Source organism: Equus asinus, chromosome 5 (genome assembly GCF_041296235.1).
Source record: "Equus asinus isolate D_3611 breed Donkey chromosome 5, EquAss-T2T_v2, whole genome shotgun sequence".
Lineage (NCBI taxonomy): Eukaryota > Metazoa > Chordata > Mammalia > Perissodactyla > Equidae > Equus > Equus asinus.
This window is the reverse complement of record NC_091794.1, coordinates 53,957,168-53,975,937: the sequence shown is the minus strand read 5'-3', so window position 1 is coordinate 53,975,937 and position 18,770 is coordinate 53,957,168. Positions and strand designations below refer to the sequence as shown.

General features: G+C 35.2%; 1 long non-coding RNA gene across 1 annotated transcript in view; it reads left to right on the top strand.

Annotated features, from left to right (window-relative positions):
• LOC123285960 (uncharacterized) overlaps nt 1–16,044 on the top strand; it is a 296,087-nt gene extending 280,043 nt beyond the window's left edge. The window contains exons 4-5 of the long non-coding RNA XR_011503750.1: nt 759–954; nt 13,855–16,044. This is a non-coding gene — a long non-coding RNA (uncharacterized lncRNA). The remainder of the gene's footprint in view (nt 1–758; nt 955–13,854) is intronic.
• The last annotated feature ends 2,726 nt before the right edge of the window (nt 16,045–18,770 follow it).

The window sequence follows — 18,770 nt, the reverse complement described above, 5'->3', positions numbered from 1 at the left end:
CTTCTAGGTGTAACAGTGATCTCTGCTCAGGGAGAAGGTAATGATCCCTGGAACACGATATGCAAGCCAGGCACATATTTATCATCTCAGGATGGAGCTTCCATTACTAATAATAGCTATCTTGTATTGAGCCCTCACTCTGTGCCGAGCTCTTGCAACATTCCAGATCTTATCTCATTAAATCCTGACAACAGTGGTATAAGGTAGTTTCTGGTATAATTTCCACTTTGCATAAATAAATTTAGTTGTAAAGAAATTAAGTAAATTGCTCAAGGTCTCACAGCAAATGGCAGAACAATAAGAACTAAACCAGGTGTCACCTGCCTCTAATGAGTGACTGGCATCACTGACTATATTAAATTGCTCTTGTGGGCTTAGGAGAAGCTTGGGGAAAGCTTCTTTCTTGCAGAGACTTCAGAGAGTATATGACTGGTTGCTTTGAAATTGAACTCTGATGTGGCCCCTAGATTCCTTGAAATTTTGAAGGAGAGAGTAGAATTGCAAAGACTTGTGATGTTTCAAAGGAAATAGTGAGTTTCTGTTTTGAAAGAGAAGTAACATATCTTTAAGACAGATTCTATTGTTTGAGAAAAATCACTTGAATGAACCATATAACTAGGTAAATAAAAAGCAGACTCTACTATGAGAAAAGTTATTTCAGATTATTCATTATAAGCAGTAAAAATGCTCTGTATAATAATGGAAAATGTGGTCACCATGGTACATCTCTGCAGACTGACATCTGATTTTTTTAATAGGATGAGACTTGACTGTTCAAGAAAACAACAGCTTGTCCTGTGTACAATTCTGAGTACTCGATGATGGAAAATTAAAGACTGAATACCAAAAGACAAAGGAGCTGTTTTCCTGGAGTCCTTCTTAGGCTCTGAGCACAGCAGTGGTGAGCTAGGCAGCAGAGGTGAAGTGTGGAGCTTGAGGAGCAAAAGACGAAAGGTACGACCCACCAGGAAGATGCAGCCATCATAAGCATGTATGTACTAAAAACATGGCTACAAGTCATACAAAGAAAAACTATTATTATAAATAGAATTTCACAGGGCCAGCCTGGTGGCGCAGCGCTGAAGTGTGCACATTCTGCTTTGGTGGCCCGGGGCTCACTGTTTCAGATCCCTGGTGTGCATATGGCACCGCTTAGCAAGCCATGCTTTGGCAGGTGTCCTACATAGAGGAAGATGGGCACAGATGTTAGCTCAGGGCCAGTCTTCCTCAGCAAAAAGTGGAAGATTGGCAGCATATATCAGCTCAGGGTTAATATTTCTCAAAAAAGAAAAAGAAGAAATAGAATTTCACAAAATAATAGATTAAAAAATTTCCAGTAAGCAGAGAATATAGAATTTTTTCCAAAATATTCATAGAATATATTAGTTAAAAACTCTATAAAATGCAAACAAAATTCACATATGTTATAATAATGAAAGACAATAGAATAGAATTAGAAGTTAAAAGCTAAAATAGCCAAAATTAATGAATTTTTTGCAAATAAAAATATACTTTTCTATATCATTTGTGTCAGAGAGAAAATCAAAACTGAAATTAGAGATTATTTAGAAATGAATTTTACTATGTATCAAATCATATATTAAATCATACCCCCCAAAATTTTATACATTAAATCAATTTTTTTTGAAAGCCTGATAATAAATGAAATTTGCGTTCACCTCAAGAATCTAGGAAACAACAAAATAAGCCAAAAAAAAAATTCAGAACCAAAGCCAATAGAAATTGTTAGTGTGTTACATAAAACTGAGTCTAAGCTTCCCTTCTGTCTCTCTATTAAACAATACAGAGAACAAGCAAAAACAAGTCAGTTACTTGCTCTGGGAGATACTTGCTCTTGGAAGATAAGACTATGAACCAACTAAAATGGCTTTTTAATCAAGACTAATAGCTTGTTCGTCAATACTCATTTCAAGACCCTCACTTCATGGTGCCCATCAATCCAAAAGTATTATTTCTTAAATCCCCCTAAATCCCAACCAGTTTCTCTCCTGGCAAGACTTCAGTCCAGGCACTACCACCTAACAAACATCTCTTCTCCCTCTGACTTTCCCTTTCTCAGATGCTACACTAGTACTCTATTCAGGTGGTATTCTTCTTTACTGAATCAAGTCTAATAAACTCAGCTTTGCTTGATTGATGATATTTCTGGAGGAATTTTAGGAAGTTAACAGTCAATTGAAGAAAAAGAAAGAAATCAATAAATATAAAAAATTATTTAAATGAGGAAGAAGTGAGAAATCATTTTCACAGAAAAAGTCCGAATACTATATGGAGATACTCACCCCCTAGGAAGTGGAGCTTAATTCTTATCCCTTCCCCACATCTCCCCATTGAGGATGGGCTAGACTTGGCTGATATCTTCCAAAGAACTGTATAGAGAAAAGGAAAAATGGTAAATTTACAATGGAGGAACTTGGCTAACACTACCTTAACCAAATTATGAAGGTTAACATCACGAGTGATGCCACGTGGACATCATTACCCTCTGATATGATGTGATGAAAAAGGCCTTTCTCCCTGTGGTATTCTTTCCACAAACCCAGAACCCCAGTCTAAGCATGAGAGAAACAACAGATAGATCCATATTTGGGGGCATTCAGCAAGATACCTGCCCAGTATGCCTCAGGGCTTTCAAGTCATGAAAATCAGGAAAGACTGGAAAAACTACCACAGCTCAGAGGATACTGTGGAAATGGGGCAACTATATGCCATAGGGTAGCCTGGTTTGAATCACGGAAAAGTAAGAGGACACTAAAGGAAGAACTCATGAAATCCAAATAAGTCTGGAGTTTAATTACAGCAATGTTCAAAGAAAAGTATTGAAATTGAAACCGAAGGAAAAGTTACTTGATAAATATAAAAAAATACATCTGATAATTTTGACTAAGAACAAAGAGAAAAACTTAGTTAGTACTTAAAAAGGAACATAACCAAAGATTAGATTTTAAAATAACTCTTTCATGAATTTTATTGTACATATTTGAAAATTTAGATAAGATAAAAAATTTCTTTAAAAAGTAATTTAAACTAGCAGAACTTAACTGTGAAGATGTTGAAATTTTGGAAATAAATTACTCAAAGTGATAGGATATCTCTGGTAGATAGCAAACGTTCTATACAGTTATATTAATTAAAACAATACAGAGGAAGAGTAATGTATGTATATATATATAGGAGAAATATGATTTCCATAAAGATTCTAGGGGTGCTCAGGGAAGGCAAATACCTGCTTAAGTTCCTGGACTCTGAGATTTGAAGATTTATAGATCTAAAAGGATAGACTCATACGGTCCTGACCAAGGTCTTCCAGCAGGGAGTCACCAGAGCCCATAGAAGGAATTCATCAGGAGTGAAGACAGTAGCATTTCAAGAACCTCAGGGTTGTTTATTTGTCAAGGCTGGTTCAATAATGTGTGTGGATGAAACAGGAAGGCCTTCTGCATCCAATCAAGCTGACACTGTGGTATTGGGCAGTCTTGTCCACAGAAATAGAACCAACAGGATATGTATATGTATACGTACACATGTGTATATGTACGCGTATATGTATGTATATGTATGTATATATGCATATACATGTATATGCAAAGGGGGAGAGCTTTACTTTAAGGAATTGGCTTATGAGATAGAGAGTCATGGCAAATCTAAAATCTCAGGGTAGGCTGGCAGGCTGGAGACCCAGGGAAGAGTTGCAGTTTGAGTCCAAAGATGGTTTGCTGGTATAATTTCCTCTTCTTCTGGGGAAGTCAGACTTTTCCTATTAAGGCATTCAACTGATTGAACGAGGCCTACCCACATTATGAGGATAGTCTGCTTTATTCAAAGTCTGTGATTTAAATGTTCATCTCATCTTAAAAAAATACCTTTACAGAAACATCTAGAATAATTTTTGAACAAATATTTGGGTACCATGGCCTAGCCAAGTTGACACATAAAATTCACTATCATGAATATTTTATGCTTTCATGGCTGCCCATATGAGTGTGAACTATCACAGCTCCCTCTATCTGTGGGACCAAGGGGAGGAAGCAGTAGAGCTGCTCCCATCCCTTTTGGACCGAGTAAGCTACTAGTGTTCTTGGGTCTTTCATGTGCAAAAGGAGGAAGATGAAAATTCCATTCATCTAACTGTTAAGGCCAGGTGTGGCTTGGGCTAGTGAACAAAAAAAGAAAGAAAAAAGAAATGTACTCCAAACTTATTAAGTAGGTCACAATGGTTACATATAAAATATTTAAAGAAAAAATATTAACAGAATGTTTTTATTATCTTGACTTAGACTCTCTTATTCAAGACACATAGCGTGGAAACAATATAAAATAATGACAAATGTAACTACAGATGGTCCCAACTTATGACGATATGACTTCATGATTTTCCGACTTTATGATGGTGTGAAAGCACTATGCATTCAGTGGAAACTACTTTGAATTTTGAATTTTGCTTTTTCCCAAGGCTAGCGATATGGGGTACAATACTCTCTCATGGTGCTGGGCAGCTGCAGCGAGGCACCGATCCCAGTCAGCCCTGCAACTGCGAAAGTGAAAAACCAATAGGCTTCCAACCATTCTGCACCCAGACAGCCATTCTGTTTGTCACTTTCAGTGCTGTGTTCAATAAATTACATGAGCTATTCTACATTTTACTATAAAATAGGCTTTCTGTTAGAGGATTTTGCCCAACTGTAGGCTAACATAAGTGTTCTGAGCACATTTAAGGTAGATTAGGCTAGGCTATGGTGTTTGGGAGGTTAGGTGTGTTAAATGCATTTTCAGTTTGTGATATTTTAATCTTAGGATGGGTTTATCGGGACTTAACCCCATCGTAAGTCAAGAAATATCTGTACATATCATTATTTTAAAAGTTATTCATGGATAACCACAGCCCTGATTAGTTGTAAATGGTAAGCAACATAGTAAACTATGGATTAATGGCCATTATATATTAATGAATTATACAATCAGTGAGAAATACTTAAACAATGTACCAGAACAATAGATGAAGAATGTGACAGTAATTCATAGAAGAAGAAATAAATAAGTGCAACAATCATATGAAAACATCAAATGTAGGCATTAAGGAATATATTTGAAAACAATGCAATTCAAAATTTCTCTATCAGGCTAACTTTCTTTTTTCTTTAAAGCAATTATTAGTGAATGTGGCAAGGTGGGAAACATACACAGTTGGTAGAAAAAGTAAATTTAAGGACAAATTACTTCTATCAATCTTTGAAACGTGCAAACACTTTGAATAGAAAAATCCACCTGCAGAATTTAATCCCGTAGAAATTCTCCCACTTAGCTGTTCATTATTGCATTATTTTTAGGAAATAAAGAACATGAAGTAATGTTATATTTTATTAATATGAGGATGGTTTAATAAAGGGAGATATGTAAACTATGTTTACAACTTGGAGTAGCTGGCTGTTAGAAGAATGAAATTTACTGAAGTGCAAGGATGCCCATGCCATTTTGTTTGTGGGGTAGAGGAAAATTCTAATTGCAGAGCAGTACACAGTCAGGTTTAATTTTGTAAGAATAAATATATTCTTGTGTATTTTTCCTATATACACATATATGTATGCATATACATACATATATATATACACATATATACTTGCATGTGCAAATTCTTAATTGTACACATCAGTATGCTCACAGATTATAACTAGTGTGTAAGAGCTTCGAGGGATAGATATGAAAAAATTACTTTCACTTTATATACTTCTGTATTATTGAATATTTTCAATGAGCTGTCACTTCTTTCAAGCTTACTTTAAATTGTAGGCAAGGGTTACTGGAAAGCTGATGCTCTCCACACCTTGCCTCGATAAGGTTAGACCCTCCTGCTGTTGTTATGTCATTTATCATTCTATACATGACTGCTTTCTATGTAAACCATCAGGTACAGTGTACCAGGCATGTACCAGCTTAACTCAATGTGAAATGATTAATAAATATTGGGAAATTAAAGAAATAAAGAATAAATAAATGATTTAATAGGAGAAAGGATGAATGAAAGGATAAACAAAATAACGTTTAACAGTAGAGGAACTAAAGAAAAATGAGTATGACATATTAGAAAGTTACAATCTTCTGCAAAGGATTAAAAATAAAAAGATAAGCTAAACATTAAAATTTAACTAGGTGGAAGTAATATCTATTAGACATTAATAGAAGTTATTTACTATTTTGTGTTTATTTTACAAACAAAATAGAACATGGTCACATACATTATTAAATACAACAAATTAAGTTTGCTACAAAATTGCTTAAATTGTAATAACTTATTTCATTCATTGGATTTCTTCAAAGAATTAGGATTTTCTTGTAATTACATAGATGTATCATGAGTATAAAAATTGCTATTTTTTTCAAAGAATTGAATTGTCAGTTTTTCATATCATATTTAGACTAGTCATATTTAATATGAAAACATTTTTAAAAATTATACATTTTTCTTGGTTATTTGTGCATTGCTTTTCAATTAGTAGCTTTCAGTTGGCAAGAAGGGAAAGTACCTGATGTGTTACATTTATTCCATTTAAAGGTAGCAACTGTTCAAAAGATGGGAAATGCATGGTCCAGAACCCAGGGTACTTAGAATGCATTAGATACATCCATGCTGTCATCAGAAAGCTGGTTTGCTCCCATTACTAAAACGTGTTACTTTACCATGTTGTTTCTTCCAAGAAAAGTAGCCACATTCATAAAAACACAACCCTGAAACTTTCTGAAAATTTATGTGTAAGAGAAGAAAATAAAAGGCTGGCTTTAGGAATAGTGATCATTTCTTTTTAAATATTTAATAGTGTGGCTAATTTATGCCACTGTCAAATTTTTGAGCTCTACAAAGCTTATCTGTTTTACTTCAGGTAGATTTTGTTCAGCTTCTCTAAATAATAAACAATTTCTAAGTTAAAGTAAGAAAGAACTGAAAAGTTTTGTGTGATTTTTCAGCTTTCTTTTGGAGAACTATGCTAGTAAGTACTAATTTCCCCTTTTGAGAAGCTTGGTAAAAGCTCCTGAAATATTTTATTAACACTATATCCTGAGTCCACACACCTAGTTCAGGGGACAAAAAACTGCAGCTCATGGCCCACTACATGTTTTTGTAAATAAAGTTTTATTGGAACATATTGGCCCATTCATTTGCATATTGTCTATGGCCGCTTTTTTGCTGTAGCAGTAGAGTTGAGTAGTTGCAACAGGGACTGTGTGGACTGCAAAGCCTAAAATCTTTACTATCTGGCCTTTTATGGAAAACATTTGTTCACTCCTGAACTGAACTAATTGACCCTTGTGTCCTGCCCCATCACAATAGTAAACTAATACCCAGAAACCATAGAGAGTACACATGGACTACAGCAACATTTCTTATAATAGAGAAATGTAAATAATCCCTTTGAAGGATAAAAACTATTCTAGACCATGAATAATAACTTAAATTACTTTTATTATATACATGAAGAAAAATGACTATATGTACATTCTTTTTTATAGCTTTAGTTTACTGCAAGATATATGTAAATTATTAAAAATAAAATTAACATTAAGTGGGTTTAATGATGATGTTATCTTGCACAAACTAAATCAGTGCTTGAAGCATGCAAATGGCACTACCTGAATGATGTAGGGTCTTTTGAGTTTGGCACATGGGCCCTACTGCACTCCATGTGATGACTGAGTTCTCCCTCTATTTTTCTCCATTCACGTTACTATGAAACCTCCTTTGGAACAGAAAAAATTGGCATCATTTGGGCTTGACTTCTTAACTAAGCACATCGTAAATGGAGAAAGATCATATAACTGATGTTCTAAAACTACCTCTGTTCTTTTCTCAGTACCATTAAGGTATTCCCTCATGACACCAACTCATTTCCAACTCAGGCAGTGGAACCCCACGGCAGTCCTTGTTTATAGTGACCATCCAGGTGACCTGATATGAGCTCATGCATATATATTAAAATATTACTAAAATGAAGAGGAAAATTAAACTAGTCTCATTGAGAACTTGTGGATTACCAAAATACATTTGCACTCCTTTATACTGTTTAAGAATCACTGACCCACAGCAAGGTGAAAACATTTCAAAAGAAAGGAAGCGCAGGTTTTTGGTCACTTAGTTCATTCAGTAAGGTAAGGATGAAAGATGCTACAATGTTGCTTAATGCAGGAGCAACTTTTATTATAGCCCTATAAAACTTGAGCAAAGAGTCACAAACAGGTCCCTCTATTTCAATAGAATCTGTCCTCCCATAAGCAATGTAACCAATTCAATAAAATAAGTACATTGATCATCAACCCTGCCTAATACAGAATTGTGAAGGACTTGAACGCAATATGGAAGATGTGTTTCCTGTACTATAAATGCTTATAGCTAACCTAAAATAACAAGTTACTACATCAAATAGTTATGTAGTACAGGGTTTCAAGTCTGTGTATGAACAACTGCCAAGACAAATGGTAAAAATAATAAATACTTTAAAAATTCTAAAGGAATTTGATTAACTAGTACAAATTATATAAGATACAGAAGTTTACCTTGTAAAGATTCTTATAACAATGAACCATAGTAAAATTCTGATTACTTTAATCCCAAATCCATGTATAAAAAAACTGGCTAAATCATTGTACTTCATCAGAAAATGGGATCGCCAATTTCAACTTGACATATTTTGATGCTTACTTAACACCTTTAGAGAAGATTACTTTAGATAATTATAAGATTATAAAACCATTAAATCAATTAGGAAATTACGATTCTTCTGGATAATATGTCTCTGATTTGAACGTGTTCCAGGTACCAACAGTCTCTACTGTTTAACCAACTGTTCTAGAACAGACCATAGAATTTGCCTGGGGTGAAGATGACTAAGAATGATGAATTGGACTCAATTCTAGGTTACTTTTACCTTGATTTTCTTCCAAAGCAGCAAATAAACAGAGCATCTGATGTAAATAAGATAAGAAAGTAGGTGGGTGGTTATGACTACACACTTTGCATCTTACACCTTGGGGAGGCGCTACAAAGTTTGATGGTCTCGGCAAACCATTGGAAATGAGTACTGCTGAGTCAGAGAGTGGACCTGTGGGCTCACTGCCTATTATGTCCCAATAGTTATGCTTGCACTAAGAAACAACTTACACTATTTTGAAAGGCAATAATTCTGTTATTCAGGAACCTGCATCTCCACGCCATCTCTGCAAGTGTACATCTTATGCACACTTAGGCATAGCGGTGCCTAGCATACTAATAATATTCTGCTTCCCTGATTACCAGTACATCAAAAAATTGTTTCTTTAAACAAAGAGAAAATACAGGTATAGGAAATAAGGACAATGAGAAAGAAAAACAGTGATATATATTTAAAAGATTCTTAATTATTTTGATAAAAATATACTTTAGATTATTATTCCATCATAAAATCCTCTGCAAGTTTTTATGATTTTGAAATCTTATTAATAGGAACCACAAAATACTCAAGCAATTTAGTATATAAATAAATTTTATCACAAATGCAATAATGGCTACGTCATATCAAGAAATTATATATGAAATCCATCTGATATGGTAACATCTTTTATATCCCGCTTCCTCTCAGAATAGTCCATGGCACATTATAAAACAGATTTCCTTTAGTTCATGACTTGTTCAGTTGCAAATTCATGTAAACTACAGGACCAGTTTGGCACCTGCTGTGATCATGAGTCTACTGCTGTTTCTCTAATCAGAAAACATTCCTATTAGATAAACCATCTGGCTTGAAAAGCATCCCTTTTGCATTCAAAATGGTTTTGGTAGAATTCAGCCAAAGTATATTTTAAAAGGAAAGATGTGTCAGCAAGACTAGTCTGTTTACTAATGGAATAGTCCTCTATTAAAATACCGTTTGCGAATAAAGGCTGTAGAATGAAAATATTACACAGCATGAATATGTTCCAGTTATATGTGAAAATGTTGGTGTTAGCAACCTTTGTCTAAGGCCATCCCCTGAAATCTGCTGAGATTTACTCAGTCATAGTCATTGTCTGATCAGAGCCAACTAAGTTGCATGTTATTCTAATTGCAATCATTTTCATTGAAGTGTGACATATCATGAATGTTGCTTCGTGACCGTCAGTATTACCCGTGGGAACTAAAGTACTACTTGGCTATCAACTGAATCATATTTATTCTCGTGGATGTGAACCATCTTTATTTGTGCTCATGTTCTTCTGGATATATATTTTATATCATTTGGTCAAATAACAATAAAAATATAATTTACTTTAGAAATAATTCATAGGAACTCAAAATATCTAGCCTTAATATTTTGAGTGAATTTTGGGCACTACTAACATGAAAAATAAAATATTGAAGCTTGAGATTCTTAGAGTTAATTAAGGCTTAACAGTCACAAGGAAAAATGTGGATGCTAAAAGAAATGCTGCTCCTAGATCTTTTCAATTAATGTGTTTATCAAAATTTTGTTGTACACACACACTTGGTAAGATGTTCTTAGCTATATTACAAAAAATAGAGACATGGTTCCTGCCTTCCAGAAGTTTGCATCTATTTGAAGAAGCACGACTAATATATGAAATAACTGCCTAGTCATGAAAGAGTGCCTGTGGATTTTCTATATTCAATGGAAAATATCACAATGATCAGAAAAGGGAAAATCAGAATGGCAGAGGTAGAATTTAGAATTGTTTTGGTGGTCAAGTTGGTGTTAGAAGGATAGAAGGCAAAAAGGCAAGACTCTTGGAAGGATGAGCAGATGGAAGAGCAGAAAAGTAGGGTAAAGGTAAAATGATCTTTTGGAAGCATGTGATGGATTTGGATTTGAATAAGTCAAACTTAAAATATTGATAGCCATCCAGAGTCCTAGTAATGTGAGTCAAATAATTTAATGTTTGCCCATACATTTCAATACTCTGATTTTTTGCTTTTATTTTTTCAATTGGACTGTAAGCTCCTTGTCCACAGAGCATATATTATATTCTGGAGCACATAGTAACTAATGATGCCTTGAACATTGTGGCACTCGTGGGATATTTTTTCAAAGAATGAGTGTTTGAATAGATACATAACAAATGCTGGATATGTGATTTTTCTTTTATTGTGTAATTAAAAATGCCTCTGTCATTTGCTGCTAAAAATCTAAAAACTTTTTATATTGGCAGTGCCTGAAGTGTGAAGTAACTTTATTGAATTAGTTTAAATATATTGATTATTGATAAATGGAAAGAAATTATGAAGGTGGAATTGGATAATCCTTGAAAATCCTAACAACCACCTCAAATCACCTTTTACATCCTACCTTGTTATCATTTCCTCTTTTTTCTGCCTTTAAATTCCCATCATCAAAATCACTCTTTTGGAAAATACAACAGATGTGAAATCATTGTCTTCGGGAGTTTCCCAGGAACATTCTCGATATTTTTGGAACGGTTATTTATTATCTGAATCTAGAAATAGGTGCTGGAATACTTTGCCATCACACTATTAACAGGACATTATCATCATATTTGGTAAGTAACAGCTTTGAAAGCAGAGAATTTTTTCAGAAAGAAAATGATGAAGTACAGTTACATTTCAGTAGGCAGGAGGAAAAAATAGAAATTTCTAGGGCTTCGGAAGGGGTACCATAAGTAATTAAGCATAAGGAAAGGCAAACTATGTCAACATAGATCTACCTGCGCATTCATTGTGTATGCATGTGTGTACACAGTGTGTGTATGTGTTACATAGAATTTCTGCATCTATAAATGAGCTAAAACAGTGTAAAATAATAAATGCAATAAATAAATTTATGAGGATAATTATTTTCAATAATTGATGTTTATATTCAATCTCAATATAAGCACCTTCTATTTTCTATTAATGATTACCTTAATATAAAGCCCATAATATATGGCCCTCTATAAAATTACTTAGCCAAAAACCTGTTTCTGATAGACATATAGGTTAATAAAACTGACATATGCCATTTATTGATTATTTACATATGCCAGGCACTCTGCCAAGTGTTTATATATTCATATTTTAAAATGTATTTCTCACTAGATGCCTGTGGTGACAGGAAACTGTCAGACAGAGGTACAGGAGCTCTGCAATGGTGTAGAACCGGGCCTATGAATTTAATCACTGCATCCCCGACTCATAGTGATGCAAGTCTGGAAACAAAGGGGGAAGTGGGTGGCTCCTAGTGTTGTTTTTAACGCTATGGTTGATATTTTCCAGATCTAGTGGACTTCCAAATAAGGATACTGTTAATCAGTAAAGTTGTCGGAATGAACCATAAGTAAGTGTCACCTCTTGAAGGATCAGAACCCAATTTGAGGCAAGACTTCTTGAAAGTGATCAGTAAACCCAGAAGTGGGGAGCTAGCTCACAGCATCCAAATCAGAGCTATAGAAGCTCCAAGGGCTTGTTGAATACTCACAAGAATATAGTATTGGATTCTCCTGATCTTACCAAAAATAAATGGACTAAATACAAAAGCATTCATGAATGAGCAATTGAATAATGATATGTTTTAACCATGGTTATGTATTTACATTTGTTAATCATTATAGATCTCCATGCAATCACAAGCAGAATAATATTGTGGTTAACATCACAATCTCTGGTATATGTGCCTGATTTTGAATCCCAGATCTGTCACTGCCTAGCTGTGTGATCTCAACAAAGCCACTTAACTTCTTTGTGCCTCAATTTTCTCATCAAGGGTCAGTTTGAGCATTAAATAAGTGAAGTACTTACACACTTAGTACAGTGCCTGACACTTGGTGAACACTAAATGTTGTTAGTCACTATTATTATGGTTTTTATGTAGATACCCCCAAGTGAGATAGATGGATACACTAGTTATTTTAAATCACTGATTTTTAATTGTTAAAAGGTGACGTATCAAAGCGAGGATTGAGAAAACGTTTTTCTCTATCTTAATCTCCCTGGAAATTCTAATTGCCTTCTCTTCCCACCCCGGCCCTGCACCATACCAAGTTTCTTATCCTCCTCCTGGTTGAGAATCATATGTACTAATGAGATATCTTACTTACAGGACTATCTTGTAGATGTGAATGAATTGAAGGCAGAAAAAGATTAGAAGCGTTGATTTGAATAGGGTTGGATCACATGCTCTTAATGAACTAAATAGTAGCTTTCTTCACTTGGGTTTTTGACTTGCTCTGTGAAACAAGCTTTGAAACTTGCTGTGGAATGTAATCCTCAACAGAGTGTAAATCCACTCCAAGTGCCCTCAGTATGAACCTCCAGGTGAGAAGCTGCTTACATAGCAAAGTTCTAGGAAAAAATGTACTTCCCTTGAGGAACAGGAACATTTTCTCTTCACTGGCAAGAGCTTCATATGACTGATTGTCTCCTTGTCTTTGACTTGCCTTTACTAATGTGCAAAACAGTAGATACGCATGTTTTTAAGTATGATAGATTAGAGATGTAAGTTATCAAAAGAGTTGTAGGGAGCATAATCTCCTGTAATAGGAGTAAGCCCCATGAGATGGCAGTTACAATATTAATTTGTGGTCACTACTTTTTCTTAGAGAAAAAAACATTTTACATTATCACAAAAGAAAACTGTGAATATGTTTACACTCATCTAGTTGATATCATATTTTCATATTTAGTTCCTAACAGATTTTTTTTTAGTTTCTGGTGTTTGTTGAATTGTGTTCCCCAAAAAGGTAAGTTGAAGTTCTAACTCCTGGTACTTGAGAATGTGACCTTATTTGAAAATAGGGCCTTTGCAGATGTAATCAATTTAAGATATGGTCATAGTGAATTAGGTGGCCCCTAAATCCAATGACTGATGTTCTTATAAGCAGAGGCAGATTTGGACACAGGGACGCAGATGCACACAGAGGGAAGACAGCTGTGTGAAATTGGAGGCAGAAATTGGAGTGTGCTGCTACAGCCAAGGAATGCCAAGGATTGCCCGCAACCATCAGAATCCAGAAAGAGGCAAGAAAGGATCCTTCCCTGGAGCCTTCAAAGGGAACATGACCCAACAGACATCTGGATTTCAGACTTCTCGCCTCCAGAACTGTGAGAGAATAGATTTCTTTTGCTTTAGGTCATCAGTTCGTGGTGATTTCTTATGGAAGCCCTAGGAAACTAGTACAGTCTGCATCATCCACGACATTCCGACCATAATGGCCTTCTTTTAGATCTTCAAACTCATGAAGTGCCTTGACTCCTTTGCATAGGCTGTTCACTTCATCTGGAATGCTTTTCCTCAGATCCCTCCATGGCTGGCTTTTGCTTTTTGTTAAGGACCTACACAGGCCAGAGACCTTCCCTGATGACCTAAATTAAAGCAGGCAGTCATTTACGCTCCACCACATCGGCCTAATTTATGTCCTACATAGAAACTATATTAATATTTTCTTTTTTACCTGTTTTGTTTCTTTGTGGATTTGTTTATTTTTTGTTCCTCCACCACTAGAATATAAACTTTATGAGAACAAGAATTTTATGTTTGTTCAGTGCCCAGAATAGAGTCTGTAGAATGTAGACATTCAATAAATATTCACTGAATGAATGAAGTCATATTTCTTTTTTACCTCTTGAACAGAATATTGTGATGTCATAGGACAAGATCCTGAAAAATATTTTATTAGTTTCAATTTTGTAAACAGCTATTGTACATCTTTATGAGCAGGATAATTTTATTTTTTTAATTTTAGTTAGTAAAATTGGGCTTGCAAAAAATTATTTCATGGATATTCTTTTACATCGGAATAACTTGCCACAGTATTGGTACCTGGAAATACCTTTCCACTGTGTGGTTACTCTTAATTTTTCCAAGTCAGCTACCGACAGGAAAATAAACTTTCAGCAAATTTTCCTTCTTTTAGCCAACAAATTCCTAAAGGTAGTAGTTGATATATTCTGTGGTGTTCAGTTAACTTGTCAAGAATACAAAGTACAATCTGATTTGCTCTTTCCTGAAAATCTTAATGTAGTTGGGTGTAATGCATGAATATGTAAGAGTATGCTTGTGAAGGAACATGATGGGTTGTATGGAACTGAGAACTTCTCTAGTTTCCTCTCTAGGAAGTGTTTTTCTTAAATATATTCAAGGCAAATGACCTCCTCTGTTTGATACCTTTGGTGAAACTCTTGCCTACAGTTTTATAGTGTGTGGCACTAATGACTTCCCTAAAGTGTTCTGGACATTTTTTTGATACTTGTTACTCTTAAACTACCATTGCAAGTTGTTGTTGTTATCTTTAACATTCATCAGAGTTTGTTTTTGGATGGGTTTTTTAAAAGTTATAGCTCATATTTGCAATAAGCTAGAGCCTTGTGTGTTATTTTGTCATGGTGCCTAGTGTAATTTACATGCATTGGTTAGCATGTTTGTTATTTCTTTCAACTGATACCTTGATATCTTTCTCCAATATTAATTTTCTTTAAAAAAAATCAATTTTTAACTTTCTGTTTACTTTGTTCCTCTGTTGGTCAATCACACCATCCCACATTTCCCCAGTTGTTCAGCCCCTTAAACATAGGAGGGATCCAGTCTCTCTTTTTCTTTCTTTTCCTTACCTACTATAACAAATTCATCAGTGACACCTACTAGTTTTGCTTTTATATCTAGTCGCTTTTCTTCTTCTCCAAAGCTATCACTGGGGACAACTGAATAAACTGCTGATGGACTCCCCTCTTCTCACTTAAGTGCGCTGCATGATTCATTCCCTCACACCCAAGTGATTAGAAAGAGAGTAAATCCTATCCTGCTGCTATCAAGCTTCATACTCAGATAACATGTCACTGTGCTTGGTGCAGACTCCTTCTGAGGACCTTCAGGGACCACAGGAGCTGATCCTGCCAACTACTCACACTACACTCACTCTAGTCTTTTTATATGAGATAATAAATCTCATTGTTACTTAAGCCATTTAAAGTTGGGTCTCATGTTAATTGCAGACCAAAGTAGCTTAATTGATGTGCTTTCTAGTTCATTACCCTGTCCAGTTGTCTTAATGCAGGCAATAAAATTTGAAATTCCCTTGCTTATTTATGCATTTCCTTGTTTTTTGTGTGTCTTTCCTTGCATTTTAAGGCAAAGAACATTGTTTTATATTCATTTCTGACACAATGGCTGGAATATTGTTTGGCACATAATAGATATTGAATAAATATGTAAAAATATATGATGTATACATTCAATCTATCAAATTTATCTCCTTAATATCTAACGATAAACCTCTCTCTGTGCATGTACTATCACAGCTTTAGTTTATTAGTTATTTCTAGGAATAATTTAATATTCACTATTAAAATAGCTTTTTCTATAGTTTATACACCATCAATTAATCTTTAACACTGTCGCTAAATCAGAAAAGATCTTACCTGCTTGAAATTTGTCTACTGTACCCTACTATGGTAGTATAGCATAGTATATAGTATATAGTACTGTACTATAGTGGTGTAGTAGAGTGCCCTACTATAGCAGTATAGTATAGTTTGTAGTATATAGTACTACACTATAATAGTATAGTATCGTATGTAGTATATGGTACTATACTATAGTAGTATGCTATTTTGTGTAGTATATGGTATTATATGATAGTAGTGGAGTATAGTACTCTACTCTGGTGCCTACAAAGGTAAATTCACACTCCATTACATGTAGATGTCAGGCCTTTACCTGCTAATCCAACTTGTCTGCTTCCAGTCTGTATAACAATCATACCCAAGATCTCCAATCTCTTCCAAAAAACATATGTCACAGGCAGAATTCTAAGATGGTTTTCACAATATCCTTACCTCCAGGTGTGCACGTTTTGTATAACACCTCCCTTTGAGTGTAGGTGGGCCTGACTCAATCAGGTGAGCCATTTTAAAAGAGGATGTGAAACTCAGAGTTGAAGAAGTAAGAGACATGTGAAGCTGCAGCAGATACTCTCCTGGCCACAGGCAAAATCAGCCCTACAACCACAAGGAATTGAATTCAGCCAACAACCTGAGTAAGTTAGGAAGCAGACTCAAAACTCCAGATAAGAACCCCAACCTGGCTGACGTTTGGATTGCAGCGTTGTGAGACACTAAGCAGACAACTCAGCAAAGATATATCCAGAATTCTGACCTAACGAACTATGAGATAGTATATGGGTGTTTTTTGAGGTGCTAAGTATGTGGTAATTTATTCTGCAGCAGTGGAACCATCTAACATGCTTTCTCACATCTCCTTGCCTTTCACTCATTGTTCCCTCTAATTTCAGTCTATGTCTGCCTGGTAGATACTTAGCCATCCTTCAAGATCCAACTCATGTATTACTTTCTTTAAGAATCCTTCCCCTGAAAAACACCTTTCTCCCAAACCAAGCTAGTTTGTTTCCCCTGCCTCACCACTCCCAATCCCTCCACCAATAGTTTTCATTGTCTAACATTTCCCTCTTTCCTATGTCTGTTGTTTTATAGTGGTAGTATTCTGATTTTGAAGTGAAGCTATGACCCCTATATTGGCAGGATGAGTGTTGTACTGGAACCAGGTTATCAGGAGTCTCCTGATAAGAGCATACCTCAAATATCCTAAAGACATTTGTTTGATCCAACAGCAATGTCTCAGACTTCTCCCCACATTAATCCTCAGTAGACTAATGACTAAGTCCACAATTGACAATGGACATAGAAGGTAACACAAAATAAAATTTGAACAATTGAGTTGTGGTTTACAATGTCATAATAATGACCTCTCTATTGCCTTTGCCTCTTCTCTCTGAAATCATTCCAAAACAATCAGAATTGTAAGAAAGAGATGAGAAACACAGCTCCATGTTTGATGAAACTAGAAAATATCTGTAACCCTAAAAAACACATGAAAAATATCTGCTAAATCCAGTGACAAAACAATATGATGCAAGAAAAGGCTGAGAAAAGAAGCCTATGGCTGCACCATCAGATAATGCTGGCACAGAGAACTCTGCAGTGTAGGTGGTTACCCTGAGGGATAAAATATCACTAACACTGCATTTCTAGAATGGTGGGATGAGCTGTGGGAACTTATCTAGATGTTGTTTAGCATCACAGAGAACTAAAGAGATGAGGCTGAAGAGAAAAGTACACAAACACACAGAATGTACAGAAAGCAATCTGCCAGGGAGGCGGGATACAGCCTTTGAACTGGAAGGATCCCTGCAATTGCTGATTGCTTTCAACTGGGAGAAGTAAAAGGTAAATAATTCTTCTCTATTTTTGTATAATTCTCTCTATGTTGTATGTGTGCGTGTGTATTTGTGTAAATCATGTGCACATACACACATAAACTTGATAGCTTACGTTATAAGAAATTTATCCATGAACCAGGGAGATATCCTGGTAGCCTGTAAACCATTCTCACTCTTCTACACAGAAACCTCCTACCAGGAGATGGTGGCATGGGAGGAGTTCACTTCACTCAAAGATAATTAATTCTTTAAAATGTTCAATTCACAAATATTCTACAAGTTAAAAATTAGGGAACAGGAAAAATGCAAGTGGCCAATAAGGAAAACATAGCAGAAAAATATCACAGTGGAGAAGAAACAGAATTTTGACCAAACCATATGGAAAATATAAACTAGGAGCTTAAAGCAGAGATATAAGAGAATGAGAAAGATATTAGATAAATACATACATACCTGCCTACATACGTATATGCATAAAAGAAACTACAGAGCTTGAGACAAGAAGAAGAGAAAATAAACCTTCAGAGAAATGATCCCACCAAGAAGACATCAAAGGGAAATAGACT